Below are 15,916 nucleotides of genomic sequence, written 5' to 3' on the forward strand. Positions count from 1 at the left end.
TAAAAGGTGGCTGGTGTGGCTACTCAGTCTTGCATTCTCAGCATTTGGAACAATGAGGAACAATGTACTGAGTGTTCAAGATCAGTGATGATTTAAGAGACGATAGAAGCTGTCCGTAGATGGTGGTAGCAGTCAGGTTGAGAAGAAAAGGAGGAGAGGGGCTTAGTGGAGAGGGCTTGATTTGATATTTCCACAACCCAGATATGTGAGTAGTCTCTTGAGGACAAGCCTACAACATGCTAGCTGTATGAAGGAACAAATATAGATGACTGAAGAAGCCAAGATCCCACACCAAGGCCCTTGGGAGCTCAACGTTCAAATGGCTGTAACCAAACTAGAGGGATGCACAAGCTGGAGGGAGGTAATGTAAACGGAGTCTCTTGTTTTAATCTGACAGAGGTCTCTGCGATTTGCAGGGTTCCACAAAGCACAAAGTTTTAAACTTAGGCCATAAAAGACAAATTCTAGTCTCAGAAGAAGAGAAGGGGAAAGCGAGAAATGGCAAGAACAGAGTAAGTGTAGTGAAAGAATGCGTGCTAGTGCAAATCATTCCTCTGCAAGTCCCGCTAAACCGTATGATATTTGGTATAAATTAATCAACAAATGCTTTTTTGTGCTCCTGATGTTGATGGAAATGAGATGGCATAAAAGAACGCTTCATATATCTCTATGCAGGTTGTGCAGATTAATTCTGCCATCACACCTGATATTTATTTTCCATTTGAGCTACACATTGGTAACAATCATAAGCCAAGATGAACCCTTTCTTCTATTAAATGATTTTGGTCATGGCCTTTTTTCACAGCAGAAAGTAACTGATACATAAGATTTCTGGCATTTGCCTTTGAGAGAATGGCAGCATTCTAATATGCTTAAAGTAACCAACCATCATGTCTCTCATAGACAGAGGAGAAGGGTTTCTGGAGATGGAACATCAATGCTTGGGTCTGGACATTTCAGTGAAAACTCCAGTGTATGTGACCTTTAGCTCTCTCACACCAATCTGAGGTTTGTGCTTCTTTTTGTATGTGCACATGAGTATAGGAAATATGGAATAAGTGTGTTATTACACCTATATTCTCTTATTCATGCTAGTAGGTTATTATTTTCAGCCTTTTCTTGAGAAACATTGTCACCAATTAGTTATTGGTCATGAACATAATATATTTAACAATTTAATACTATACCTCAATAAGAATTATGTGTCTACCAACAAATGTGTTTCTACCACCAAGTTATTTTATCCATTTCAAACCTGTTAATGGAAAGAGAAGCTAAGACCTATCATTGAAAGATTATTTAAAGAATAAATAACATTTTATTGTAAAGAATCTTATATAAGTCCTAACACCAATCAGTTCCCAATAAATACATTCTTTCATGTCACCCAAGAGCTTTTGGGATATAAGCATAAATACGGCACTGTCCAGGTTTCCATGGCTTATGTGTAAAATAGGAAATATTGTCACACAATGTAGCACTTCATTTTATAAATATGTGCAATGGAGGCCGATGAAAAATAATTAAAATACATTTATAGGAGAGTGCTCATGGTATTTATGTACTCTGTTCCTTGACAGGGAGCATCTGGAAACTCGTGAATCTTTTGGGCATTGTCACGTCTTCGATATTTGGTTGGTTTTACATTTGTTAGAGTTTTTATAGCATACATGATTTGGCAGATGTTTAGAGTGGTAGGCGTGCCTGGCTTTTGATGTCTTTGAGAACAGAGAGGCCTTCAGGGCTGGGATGGTGTCTTTCTGTAGGTCATGTTCTTCAACTAATCACAGTACAATTCATGAACATCCAACAGTGTCACTCAAACTTATATAAGAACCCATCATACAGGAAGCAAAGGTAGTCGGTGTGAAGAGAAAATGGCACACTTCACATGGGTCATTTTCAAGCTCATGTAGTGTGGGGCAAAAGTAGCTGAGGGGATCTTCAGGAACTCCCAGATAGATTTTCAAGTTCCCATTACATAGAGAAGATGTACTAGACTTATTAGTTCCTTGTCAATAGTGACTTAAGTTTAATATTGATTGTTTGCAATAGTCATGCTGACTCAGGACTCATAGATAGAAAGAATCCACATTTATATTCTTAACTGGGTGTCTTTATTCCATGTACATAATATATAGCATTTAAGGAAGAGCCTAACTTATAGAGACTGTTTTACCAACATCTTGTTTGCTCGGCATAGTACTCAGTATAATGGTCTTTTATTTAATTCGATTATATGACTGAATAAATGAAGGCTCAGAATTTGTAAATAATAAAATGTGCTATGCATAGCTGCCCCATACATGAACTCTTATGTGTGCCATGTACCCAAACACTATATGCTTAGCATTCACAGTAAACCACAGAGGTCAATTTAACTATTCATGGCTTCATTTCTTCATTTCTTGACTAGCCTTATGTCACAGTGATACTTTCATAAAAGTATGGATTAATCAAGAAGAAATTTAAAAGCATTATTTCATCTATATGTCCACATGGTGATGATAGTGGTGATGTTTGTTATCATTATTATTCTCAAGACACATGAAAAATGGATCCCAACCAGTAAATGTGAGCATATTCAGTGTCTTCATTGAATCTTGCAGCCAAGAACCATATGAAGTTATAATTTTACTTTTTTAGTGAGTGCTGTGAATTCTAAAATCTTGTGCAACATTTTATTTCCACTGATCAATTTTTAATCCTTCTTGGGCTGAATACAAATTTAAAAATATTCATCTAAATTTTTTTTACTTCTACCAAGTTTAGAGCATAAAGTACTCTTTTATGCAGATCAAAAGCAAAGCTTTCAGAAGCCACATGTCAGGAGAGGGAAGGAGTCTCATTGCTGCCTATTCTGCATGCTAGAGTTCGAGGAGTGTTGGATGTGGCCATGGAGAACAGCCTGCTTAGGTAGAATGACCTCACTTTCCATGAGGGTCCCTGCTTACTATACTGAGATCTGTCCTGTATAGAAGACTAGAATCTTAGTAACATTTGATGGCAAACAGTGAATGGAAAATTTTTCCAACTATCTGAAACATGGGCTACTTCAGAAAATTGTTCTAATTAGCTGAACCATCAAACCTAAAGTCCAGAGCTGTTAACAATGTGGGGCAAGTGGGTCATGTGCCAGCTAATCCTCCACCCCAGGTAGATTCCATTTGAACACACTGTGAACTTGTTTTACTATCTTTTCCTTTCGGTGCTCTGGATAAATTTGAAACAAGTGCCTGAAGCCATGGTATGGATTAGGAGCCTCAATTCCAAGCATTTTATTAGGAAGCTGTCTGTGGTGGTTTGAATGAGAATGGCTTATATAGGTTCATATGTTTGAATGCTCTGCTTGGTCATAGTTGGTAGAAATATCTTGGTAAGGATTAAGTGTGACCTTGGTTGAGGTCACTTGCTATGAGTTTTGAAGTTCCAAAGTCTGTGCTCTTATATCTTGTGGGTAAGATTTAAGTATTCAGTTACTTCTCTGATAACATGCTTGCCTGCCTGCCTGCCTGCCTGCCTGCCTGCCTGCCTGCCTGCCTGCCTGCCTGCCTGCCTGTCTGCCTGCCTGCTTGCCATACTCCCCACCATGATGGTTATAACTTGTAACTGTAACAAGACTCCCAATTAAATGCTTTCTTTTATAGCTTTGCTTGGTCATGATGTCTCTTCAAAGAAATGGAAAAATAATTAGGATGCCTTTCCTTTCCCGTATACCCAAATATCCTGTGTTTCACCCATACTTTTGAAGATGAGAGTTTCCTCTTTCATTTTTCCTCCTCAATGTTCTCTTACCTTCCTGTTCTTTAGAGCACAGGTCAGATTCATTCTCTCTCTCTCTCTCTCTCTCTCTCTCTCTCTCTCTCTCTCTCTCTCTCTCCTGGTGAGTTTTCCCTGGTTCCTCTGTCCATGTTCTTCTGTCTCTGTATCCCATTTCTTGCCTATAGACCTTTAAATTCTACCAATTCTTTTCAAACACTGTGGTATATTCTTTCTAGTCCACCAGCAATGACATAAGTACAAGGTGTTCAGTACCTTTGAAGTGCTAGACACATGCTAGTGGATAAATGTTTTCAATATACTCTAATAGTCCTTTGCTGGCCAAATAAAGTAACTTTCCTCATCATACTCAAAACAGTACTGTTATCAACATCATAACTTTTAAGTACAAAAGGTGATACTCTAAGAAACTAGAGAAACAATTCCAATATCATGTTGAAACTGGGATATTCCAATCACCCATTCCTCTGACACCAAAACTCATTTCCTGTCATTTGCTACATCGCTTAGTTTTAGGTCATAGGACTAGCTTGTCTCGTGTTTTTGGATTTCTTTTCACAGTTAAATCTACCAAGCGCCAAATATGTTTTCCAATTTCCTTGATCAAAGATCTGAAGATACTATAGTAAACAGCACATCCCCTTCCACAGTCAGAGCACGAATTTTCTAAGTCACCCAGAGCTTTGGCTGTTGATTAGCTTTCTCCTATTAAGAAGGCAGCTACGTACCCAAAGATATAGACCCCCAGCTTCAGGTCTGTGAACTAAGCAGGAGTCAGTATACAAATAGACAAATGACCTCTGTGCTTAAAATCAGGAAAGTTCTTCAGGAAATTCTTTTCTAGAAATCCCCTTGAGATGAACTGAGCCTCAACTACACCTGCACGGCAGGTAATTCAACTTCTTCTCTGCCTAGTCTTGTTTCCCATGTAGCCATTGTTTATAAGAAGACTGTTAAATGGATCTCCTGCATGCAAATCTCTACCACTAGGTGATTTCCTTAGGAAACCCAACCATGCCTCAGAGAATATACATACACTGGACTCTAAATTACGAAATAAATACAAATTTACAAGTATCCACTTCACATAGTTAATGACAATACACAAAGTTTTTTAAAGGATGTAAGTTTCTTTACGGGCTCTCTCTGATGAATAATACAGGTCATGTGATTAGAAATGTAATCTGCTTTGAGATGACCAGTCAGATTTTTGCTTCATTATTCCATATGTCCACTGTAACTTGGTCTGTATTTGTAGCTTTCCTAAGCCTCTGTTCTGCATGAACTCCATTGTATCATCAGGCAAATTTTTTCAAGTTCATCCAAGAGCCAGGAAAGCAGAGTCCTATAAATCACAGCATCCATATAAATCCAATTATCCCTTTTAAGGAGATTGGGGTCTTAGTAGAAATTTCTACTTTAAGACAAATGAAGATCACTTTCTCAATGGAGTAAAACACTGGCATAGAGGATAAGTTTTAAGTGTATATTCCAGTTGAATGATTCTCTGATGTTAGCAGTCAATGACTTGACCAAACTCAAATCATGCTACAGGCACACATCCAACATACATCCAATTTTATTCTGGTAAAGGCATTTCAAATGCCAAACCTTATCTTTATAGTCATGGTGGTATTATATTAAAGTAGGGGTGGTTTTGAGAGAGATGCTTTTCCTGTAGCAACGAAATCACAAAAAGGATTTGTTTTATTGTGATTTCCTTTTATGGACCTCTTAGACTGGGCCTGAAAATACTTCCAGAGTGAGCCTATGTTGCCTAAGGGATATTCAACTTCCAACATGAATGGAAACAAGTTCTAGAGACACTGGAAAACATAGTACATACAGCTCTGAACATGTGTAGTGTGTTACAATAATTTTAGAGACTAGATCATAGTTTGAGAATTTTTAAATATCTATTTTAATTAAGATATAATTATATTATAATAATATATAAATAAAATATGTAATTAAAATTTAATTAAAATATAAATACACTATTTTCCTTCTTCCATTTTCTATCTCCCACCCTCCCCATTTCCATTTGTTGCAGACCTTCTTATGTCCCCTCATTCATATTGAGAGTTCTTATGAACAATACAAATAATTAGACTCTACAAGAAGTTTATGACCAACACAGTCAGATTCTACCAGGAATTTATGGAGGAGTTTATACAAAATTGTGCCTCCTTGAATATAATGATGACTCCTTTAATGTATACACATGTGAAGACTCATCATCGTTTATAAGATATGGCGTAGTCAGCCATCAACAATGTACCAGAACAACACTTTCCTTCAGTTTTTCCTTTAGATTTAACCAATTGATTATCCTGTAGTCATAATGTCTAACCCTGAAAAGCCATGATCAGTAGATTCCCCTTCTCTGCATCTAAGGTTTGCAATGTTTAAGTGCCTTACTGTTGCCCACACAGCAAATAAATATTTTAGAAAATTTCAAATGCCAGTCTCTTATAATTTGAAAATGTCCTATAGGCTTCATTTAATTTTTTACTTTCATTTTATTATGGCTGTTTACTTTGGATAATCTTATTGCCGTTTTATAAAGATTATTTTATTTATAAGTTTCAGGTATATATGTGTATGCACATGTGTATGAAAGTGTGCTCAGCCATGCATATATGTACATGTGGAAGCCAGAGAAATACATTAGGGTTCTCTTTTACTACTCTCCTCCTTATTCTCTTGAGGGTCTCACACTGAACTTGGAGCTCACTATCCTTCCAATAATTTTGAACAAATAGTTATAAACTCAATTATTAGTTCTCTTTTTTCTGCCAACTCAATCCCTGAAAAACTCAAATCTACCATCACTATGTTTGATTGATGCTATGGTTTTAAATATTTAGATAACTCCATAAACAAACTAATATAATGATTGTCACTCTCTAGTTCCATTATCTTCCTTAGTGAAATGACCTCAAGGTTTCTCTATGCTCTCACATATTATAGAATTTCTTGAATATTATGGCTACATTGTGGACCATTGGACGCGCGTGTGTGTGCATGTATCCCTGTTTTCATGCATGTGCATGTGCTGCTCATATTCTTCATGTATTCATCTTTCAACAGACATCCACATGTTAGCTTGTGAGAACAGTGTGTAGTTAATAATGCAATGCTAATATGTCTTCAGGGTTCCTTATTTCAATTCTTTTGAGTGGATGTAGGTGACCTTATTCTCAATTTTTGGGTCTTTCCCACTCTGCTTCTCACTGTGTTGTACTATTTTGTGTTTCTCCTACCAGTGTTGTAGCTCATTACTAGTATAAGTTCACCATGGTTGTTATTTTAACTTCCTTGATAATCTTTTCAATATACCCTTTGGTCATATGTATGTCTTCTTGGAGAGATAAGTTACTTGCTCATTATAATTCACCACACTAATATATGTAGCCTGCGTTACATAACTTTCTATACCACTAATAGGATGGCACTCAGAAGGAGATAACGTTTGATCTATATATCTATATTGAGTAGGCTTAGATTAGATTAGAAGATATTGCAAAACAGTTGATAGAGACTAAAACTAAGTGTCCTCCACAATGCAAACTCAAGCTAATCAAAGTTGAAAGTACAAGGAAAGCCGGAGGCAGAAGCACAAATTGGTGGAATATTTTCTTCTCCTGACTTCAGTCTGAGAGTTTGAAAAAGATGGCAAGACACTAACAAGGAAGCCTAGGCTTACAAAGAGTCAGTTTAGCAATCCAGAGAAAACATTTGTTCTTTCGTTATAGTTTAAAAAAAAAAAAAACAGAAATGCAACTGAGCGAACTGACTTTGACCATAGACCCACCTCCAAGCCAGTCACTACACGATGTTTTGTAGTATTGACCGGGACTGTGTAATGTGTTTATTGCAAGCTACACACAATTCAAACCAGTTTTTTGCAAACTGTATATATGGAGACAAAGAGAAAATCCTCCCCCACCCCTGCTACCTCCCTGAAAAGATTAATTAAAAGCAGAGGGATTCCAGAAGTGCAAAGTGACGGGCGATCTTTTTCATTAAATAATAGATTCTCATATTGTTAGCACATTTTTTTTTTTTGGAGCCGTACACATGCCCCTGGGCTGTTGTTATACCTGTGATGCAAGCCTAACCCCTAGCATTATAGTCCTTTCCCAGAAAGTTGAGATGTATTTACCCATACAATGCAGGTCAACAATTCCTTCCTGCCTCTAGTATGGGAACAAACTCTTCTCGGTTAGCAGATTTAACCTGGGCTATATATGCTGGGGGATACATATCTCAAGTCCTTCACACACACCCTGAATTTTTTAATTCTGAGGTTTATGTGCTAAGAACTTTGGTTTTCAGCAGATTGGGTTCCAGTTATTTGAATCAATAATTTGACTTAAAAATAGAGCCTGGATCTATTTCCTTTCATCCTCTGTGACAATTCTATGGGTGTCTATCTCATATACTAGAAAGCCTTTAACTTTTATTTCATATACCAGAAACAGACAGAAGGGAAGGAAAAAGGAGAAAGGAGAAAAAGGAAGAAGGAAGGAGGAAAGGAAAGTGGAGGGAGGAAGGAAGGAAGGAAGGAAGGAAGGAGGAGGAATGAAAGAAGGAAACAAGGAAGGGAAAGGAAGAGAAATAGGCTGTGCTGTCTTTAGAAGACTTAATTAAAATGCAAGGACAATTTTGGAGAAGTTTCGGGAATAAGATGACTAGACTGAAGAATCCATGTGTAACCTGTAATTTTTTGATTTCTAAGTCAAATTATCATGTTTGAGTTTAAAACTACCTACCCTGTAAAAAAAGGGAAATTTTAGGCCCTTTCTTGAGATTCTGCAATATATAGAGACAATACAGTTCTCTGTAGAAGGTATTTTTCTAGCCATTGAATGTGTGACTGTTCACCTTTGCTTTTGATGTAATACAATCATATAAATTGAAATCCTTTGGTTCCGTTCTTCCTCTGCTTGGGAAGGACTCAAGGTCACAAAAGCGTATCATCTCCTTGGACCTGGGTAAATGTCAACACTTACCCTCCACCCAGGCAGAAAAAGAGCCTTCACAAGAGAGCCTAATAAAGCAAAGCAGCACATGGCTGCCCTGAAGAAGTAGGTGAGAGGGTGCTGTCATCTGAAGTTCTTTGTGTCGGTTTGGACACATGCCCAGTACACAGAAGTGTAAAGGAAGTGATTTCTCTCAAAATAAACACATCACTCAAGAAAGATAAAGAAAGTAAGTATTTCATCCTTTGATGTGTGAAAGAAAGCATGTCATGTGGAATGTATTCTCATGCAGTGTCTTTATGTCCCCTTAGGTTCTTTTCTCCCATCTCACACAGAAAAATAGTAAAAAGGGACAAAATTCATTAAGCGCTAATTATGTGATCTGTTCTGTGCAAACTACTTCATTTAAATAATTGCATTGACTTATCCCTAGAAATATAACAGGTCCCATGTATGTTGTCAAAATAACAGGTAAAAGATCTGTAGTATCCCACACAGTTATCACGTGATCACAGCAGTACACATAGATTTTTATGAATCAAGTAATTCAAGCTAAAAGAGGGTAAATAGGCTCAGTGGCCCTCACATCACTCTGAGAGGCAGCTTCTCTGGCTCCAGTGGGGAACAACAACTGGATACAAATGCACCAAAACTCAAAGGACAGTGGACCACTATTTCTCGCTTGCCCGTAGAGCACTTCAGCAGTTTTCTAGGTATCAGCTGAGCTCATGAATGCATATATAGGCAGTCCCAGATTGGCTAGACAGCACTGTCAATCTTCTTTGTACTCACTCACGTTGTAGGACCATGTGACAACTAGTTGGCCTATGCTGTCCTAGGGTGAATCAACTGGTCTCATTCTATTGGTAGCCAGTCCAGGCTTGTTTCTGCAGCAGTGATATGTTTTCAAGAAAGAAGGAAAAACTGTCACTTGAAGGCTAAGCCCCACTGATTTGTCTATGTCAATATATTGGCTAAAGGAAGTTATCTGTCCACTTTGAACTTTAGAGGCAGGCAGGGTCCTGTGTCCTGATGTAGGAACTATATAAATTCATTTTATAAATGAATTTAAAATGACACCTGCACCTGGCAAAGGTGCAGAATGTCAATCAATCCACTGTGGATGTTTTTATTTCTATACATGTTTTTTTCATCCTAACACTTGCCTTTTAGAGAAGATCTGCAGGTCCTCTTTGATTTTGTTTTCCCCAACCAATGGATTGGAGACAGAATACAGGTACCAATAATTCTAAGAGACGTTCTCCAGCCCTCCAAGTAGTGTTACTCATCTTTCCAACACTGTGACAAAATACCATCCAAGAAGAAAATGTTTATTGTGTGGTTCACAGTTTCAGAGGTGTGGGGCCATGGTTAGCATGCTCTGGTACGTTGGGCCTCTGGGTGGCAAGACATCATTGCAGAAAGCAAACAGATTTTCTCCCATCATAATAGAGAAGAGAGAGGAAGAGGAGTAGGGAGAGAATAGGGGAAGGAAGAGAGACTAAAGTGCTGATATTCCTTAGAAGGGCACACCTCCATAATTTACTTACGTATTTAAATATGTTACTTACATAACATAACCTACTTCCATTATGCCTACGATCTGAAAGTTCTACCATGTCCCAAAAGGCTTGTAGGCAAGCTTTCAAGTATGAAGGGCATTTGTAGTAAACAATAACTTATCTCCAACCCAAAGACCACTTTTCCAGGTTCCTTAGAGGTTAACATCCAGATATCACATAGGTTCAGGCATAGAACCCCTTTGTGATGCAGCCTGCTACATCGTTTTTCTATTACTGATTATTACCGATCAAAATCCACCCCCAGTTATTTTTCATGTGCTGTGAAGCAAACTAATATAGAAAAAATTTCTTTTATGTGCCAATCATTTTATAGCCCATATTACTTGTTAATATCTTGAATTTTGTATTATTTTCTAAACCAACTATTCAAGTGTTCCTCAGATGATAGCAATATAAGGTCACTTTATTGTATGTGTGCACAGTGTGAGTGTTCCTCCCATCACTGCAATCCAAAATCATTTGTGTACTGGGAAAACTGCCTCACTAGTATGAATGTAAACGTTCCTGTAGCTACAGTGACCTAGGTGTTCTGCTTCGGTTAGTACAGCCAAGCCTGTCTTGTCTCTGCTTCTTCCCTTTGAAATTGTACTTCCTTATTACTGTACTTGGCTTCTCGTACACAGTAAAGGACTTGGGTGACATTCATGTCCATAATAGTATGTTTGTTTTAGGGGACAAAAAAGAAAGAAAACATTTAAAAGAAAAACCAAAAATAACAATAAAAAACACACATCTGAGGATGCAACTTGCCTCTAAGCTTTTGCTAGAGCTCCCTGTTCACCTGAGCCAGTAACAACACAACACAGTTGTCAATGCTCTCGGTAGGTAGCAATGGGTAAAAGACTGACTTAGCCACATTTGCACCATGCTGTTTCTTGCTAACAGTGAATTCTCTCCCTTGGAGCTGTCTATACTCATTCTCCTTGGGGTTGAGTAAAACAAGCTTATAGACCAAGCTTTGTCCAAGGATGCAGGCAGCCAAGTTCTGATTCTTAAATTCTCGGAATCAAATTAGACTCTGACCTTGTAAGAAAACATTCATCACCAATGGGTAAGAGACCAATAATGCTCATGATGCCTCCAGTTTTGGTTCTTCCCCAGCATTCTCATGACTCTAAAAGCCATGTTTAAGCTGCCCATTATCAGATCCAGTGTCCTCACTTATCTATAATCAGCTCTGTGAACAACCAGTTCCACTTTGATTGAAGTCATATGGCCTCCTTTTAGTGAATTCTGGTTTCTCTCTGTCCATTTTCAGCATATCAAAAGCATTCACTTTCACATCATTGTCTCAGTATATTTTAAAAGGAATATGTTTTCTAGAACTAAAATCACTCATCTTTCTGTCACCAGACTGGCTATCTTCATAACTAAAGAAAATGGACATGGTTTTGTTTTTGAGAGGCAGGTGAGTAAGTAAAAAAGAAATTCAGGAATCATGGCTTCCAGATGAGTCAACAGTAGTGAATCCTTTTTCCAACACATATATTGACAGTTGAACAGCTGAGACCTAATAGTAGCATCCACATGTTAAAGAATAAAGCTAGTACAGGAGTCAGATGCTCACCACTTCCACAGAACCACATCCCTTTCTTTGTCTATCCTTGATAGACTTTGGAATAGAGAAAATAGGTATAGGAGGAACATATACTACATATGCAATGTATACTCAACATGATATGTGATCATTATATATAAAATATTTCAATTTCTGTAGTAAAACATTACTGAAACTTCTGTTGCTAAATAAATTTCTCAAGGCCCTCATCATGTCAAATGACAGAAGATCCAAGTAGCATCATGACAGCCATGGTGAGACATGAGTGGAAACACATAATAGTATTGGATTGTTTTCTCTGTATCATCAAAATTCTTGTAACAAAAAAGATGTTTTTTATGTTTCAGTTCAGTGACAAAAGAAAGGAAGAGAATTGATGGTAGTAAAAGTGAGAGGAGAGGGGAGGACAGGAAAAAGAACAGACAAGAAAAAGTAAGACCCACAATGGACCAATAATCAGTATCTGCAACATTAAGCCACTAACATTAAGTACTAAATTGTGTATTTGGTGTAGAAAAATCACAAAAACCCTTCTCACTGTAGATGTGTAGAGTGACATATAGTGCATCTGAGAGACAAGGATCAGAGGGTCAAGAATAGAACACCATGCCCTCTCATTTGGTTGGAGCAGGTCTGTGAGCAGCTCGGGTAGGACCAATAGACAAGTGAGTGGCAGAGAGAACAAAACAGCATCTTGTATTTGAATGAGCTCTTCACTCTCTTGCTGTGTGTGTTTCCCGACATAGAGTGTAAAAAATACCCTGTAGATTCATTCATCTGATAACTTGGCAGATAGCATGTGATGTACACTTTTCAACAGAGTTAGAATGTACTCAGAACCCAGACAGACAAATTTCCCTGCCCAAATGGCATTTCTTCCAAATGAAAGAACAATCTAGTGTTTTGATAATAATATTGCCTATAGACATAATTATAAATGGCATCCTACTCCACTTTGTGCTGCTATAACAGAGTCAGAGTGGGTAATTTCTAAAGAGGAGGGGGCTTACCAATGAGAATTCTGAAGTCCAAGAGCAAGATGGTTCTTCTGGGGAGGAATTTTTAGCTGCATCACTCAAACAGAGAGGTTGGGGCCCAAGGGAGCATAAAAGAAGAAACAGTGATAAAATCATATTTGTAACAAATCAGACCTCCTAAATGATAAAATTATTCCTGGGATGATGACATCAAGCCATTCAACTGTACATTCAGTCACCTCATTTCACATAGGTCTCACTTCTCAACACTGGTACATTGGGGATTTGGTTTCTAACACATTAACTTTAGGAACACATTTAAGACATAGCAGCAGGTAAGAGATAAAGGCTCATCTTGGGCTGAAGTATACAAAATAAAATCACCAACTAGTCACATTTAGACAGGGACTTCGAGAACATGAGAGACATCTGAAGGGAGAATATTCTAAGCAGAAGAATCATGAAGTTAAAAATATCTTGACACAGGAGTCTCAGACTGTAAGAAAGCCAAATGCAGAATCTGTATGTCCAGGATACATAAAGAAACCCAATAAGAAAGAGGGGTGTTTAGACCACAGTGTCAATGATAGAGATGGAGTTCTAGAAGACAATATGTCCTGGACATAGTCTGTCCGTAAAACCAACAGAATTTTCCAGTGAATTAGATATGAGTAAATGAGAGATCTGTAGGCTTTAGACAATTAGAGAAGTGAAGTTATTGCTTGTTAAGGTGGGAAAGACTGTGACAATGGATCCTAAACATTCAGGAGGAAATGCCAAACTAATGCTGTATATAACCCTGTGGCATTTGCAAGGCAGACACAGACTTGGCATGCACATATATAAGTCATCAATTCCAGTCCTAAATCTTCAGCATGCCAACATTTACTGTTCAGAGTTAAGAAGTAATTGAGATAGAGTACAGGGATGGTATCCTGGAAGAAATGAGAACATCTTTCCATGAAGAAGGGATGCCCTTTAGTCAATTAAGATATGGAACAAGATTTATAGTATGTAATTCTTTGGAGACTTAGGAAAGACCTTTTTAAGAAGACTGAAGTGAGTTCCAGAAGGAGAAAGAAGAAGACATATGATGACAATAATAATAAGCATATCCTTGGAAAAGTTCTTCTAAACAGGGAACCTCAAAAAGGTGGTGGCATCTGGAAAGATAATTGGCATCGAAGCAAGTGGTTTTGGAGATGAGAAGGATCACATGCCCACTCAATTTGCTAATACAAACATTTGTGTTGGAGATAAGCATTGCTTGCTGGTGCAACATCTTTTCGTAGGCAAGAGGATTGGCTCTGGTGCAAATATGCAGAGGTTGGGCCTTGTCCACAGACATGGAACTTTGATCCTAACTGAGGGAAAGTTGAGTGTATGGAATGGAACAGACACATGTAAAGTGGAATTGGCACAGGAAGTAACAGAAAATTATATTCTGCTTTCTTCTTTCTTCCCCCTAAGCAAAATATGGAACAGTACAGTGAGATTTCAGATTGCTCTGCAGTCAGATATTTAATAACCAATTAACAAGATTAGTTTGGAAGAGTAGTATGGTGGTAGGTAGAGAGTAGGTAGCATGCATGGAACAGATAAATAGTTGCTTTCATTGAGGGTCTAGAAAGAAGAGAAAAAGGTCAAATGGCCTAGGAGACCAGGCTATCCATAGGACTGGCCTCCTTGAAATTGGGAACTGATTAGTTTGTGGTAAAGGTGACGCAACTAGAGTCATGTGGGAAGATGGAACCTTAACTGAGAAAACGTCAGTCAACAGAGTGCTGTGCCAGTAGAATACATGGTCTGTAGGGCTCTTCCTTGATTAATGATTAATGTGGGAGGGCCCTACCTATCATGGAATAGTGCAACCCTTGGGCAGCATGATCTAGAATCTATAATGTATAAGAAGGCATACTGATCAAACCACAGCGAGCGACACTAAAGAAAAATTCCTTCCTGGCTTCCCTCCTGGCTTCTGCTTCAGATTCTATTTCCAAGTTCCAACCTTAATCTGGAATCTCTCAGGTTTGGGTTGTAAACTGAGAGTCTTTAGATGGAATAGAACTTTTTCTCTTCAAGTTGCTTTTGGTAATGGTGTTTTGTCAGAGCAATTGAAACCCTAAGTAAGATAGAAGTCACCACTTTATGATATGAATAGTAATTATAATTAAAAGAGGAATAAAAGAGCCAAAAGGTGTAAAGAAGAATGGGGTATGAATCATGAACTCATAAATGCCTGAATTAGGAAGACTTGTTGATATATATTAATGATATAAGCTTCAAAGTGGATTTTGATTAAGGAAGGAGGACGAATAGGCTGGGCACTATAAGGATGAGGCAGGGCCCATTTATCGCATCTCCAGGCAAATAGTAGAAGGGGGGAAAGAAAATATAACTTACAAGGCCTTCGTGGGGAAATAGAGTGTGTAGTCTGGGTTAGAGCAAAAACGTGTAAAGAAATTTATATAAGAGGGAAAGTTATAATAGAGGAAATTTTGTCAAAATTTGCCTTAAGTGCACAAAACTCAAAAGAAGGGTTTCACACGTAGGAGGAGAAGGGGATGATGTCAGTGAAGTAGCATATGGAGTTGAACTGAATGGAAATCTGGAGAAAAAAATGATTGCCTATGTAAGGCTCACGATATCTGATGCGGTGAGGATCAAGGTGCATTAGGGATAGAGATAGAATGCTGTGGTGGTAGGATACATGTTCTCTGAGGCTCTAGGGCTCCTCTCGGTCTCTCTCAGCTTCTCTCTCTCCTGTCCTCCCTCCCCACCTGATGTGTACATACATGATATGCCAATGATAATGTGCACACTAAGGAAGACCTAGTGTAGACAGAAAGGCATGCTACAGTCCGTTAATACAGTTGCTCAGGTTACGGTGACCCCCAACCACAAAATTACTTTTGTTCCTACTTTATAACTGTAATTTTGCTACTACTAATGAATCATACTGTAAATAGCTGTGTTTTCCAATGGTCTTATGCAACTCCTTTGAAAGGGTCATTTGACCCCCAACGAGGT

The 15,916-nt window shown here is 38.1% G+C and overlaps 1 long non-coding RNA gene across 2 annotated transcripts in view; it reads left to right on the plus strand.

Annotated features, from left to right (window-relative positions):
• The window catches only part of LOC120093670 (uncharacterized), a 75,483-nt gene that overhangs the window by 1,945 nt on the left and 57,622 nt on the right, over positions 1 to 15,916 (plus strand). The gene's annotated exons all lie outside the window — the stretch shown is intronic.

Source organism: Rattus norvegicus, chromosome 7 (assembly GCF_036323735.1).
Source record: "Rattus norvegicus strain BN/NHsdMcwi chromosome 7, GRCr8, whole genome shotgun sequence".
Taxonomy (NCBI): domain Eukaryota; kingdom Metazoa; phylum Chordata; class Mammalia; order Rodentia; family Muridae; genus Rattus; species Rattus norvegicus.